We start from the raw sequence: 689 nt of genomic DNA on the forward strand, positions 1-689 counted from the left end.
TAAGATTATTTTAGGGATGGTGTCCTGAAGTCATTTCCATATGGAAAGACTGACCATGAGAGAACCGGAGAGCAAGTGTGTGTGTGTGTGTGTGTGTGTGTGTGTGTGTGTGTGTGTGTGTGTGTCAGTGGGGGAATCTGAACTTGGGTCTTCATGGTTGCACAGCAAACCCTTTACTAACTGAGCCATCTCCCTGCTCTCAAGATTAAGATTTGGCTTAAACAATGATGCTCAGGAATTACAAATGGGCATAGGGTGCAGTGTAGAGAGGAAAATATCCACCAGTAGGCAGTGACTATGGTTCTGTCCATAGGGATCATCCTGTGCACCAGAAGAACAGACTGAGTGACTACTCAAGGCCAGACTCACTGTGCTGTGCTGAGTATTCCAGCAGAAGCATTTCCATGCTCTGAATGTGAGCTGTGTTTGAATTCTTTTTTTTTATTATATATTTTCTTTATTTACATTTAAATTTCTCCATTCCCAGTTTCCCCTCCAAAAAAACAAAGAAACAAACAAAAACAACAAAAACAAACCCCTGTTGCCTCCCACTTCCCCATGCCTGCCATCCCGCCCTCTCCCACTTTCTGGCCCTGGCATTCCCCTATACTGGGGCACAGTACCTTCACAGGGCCGAGGTCCTCTCCTCCTATTGATGATTGAATTTGCAATCCTCTACTATACACATG

Source organism: Mastomys coucha, unplaced genomic scaffold (genome assembly GCF_008632895.1).
Source record: "Mastomys coucha isolate ucsf_1 unplaced genomic scaffold, UCSF_Mcou_1 pScaffold21, whole genome shotgun sequence".
Classification (NCBI taxonomy): domain Eukaryota; kingdom Metazoa; phylum Chordata; class Mammalia; order Rodentia; family Muridae; genus Mastomys; species Mastomys coucha.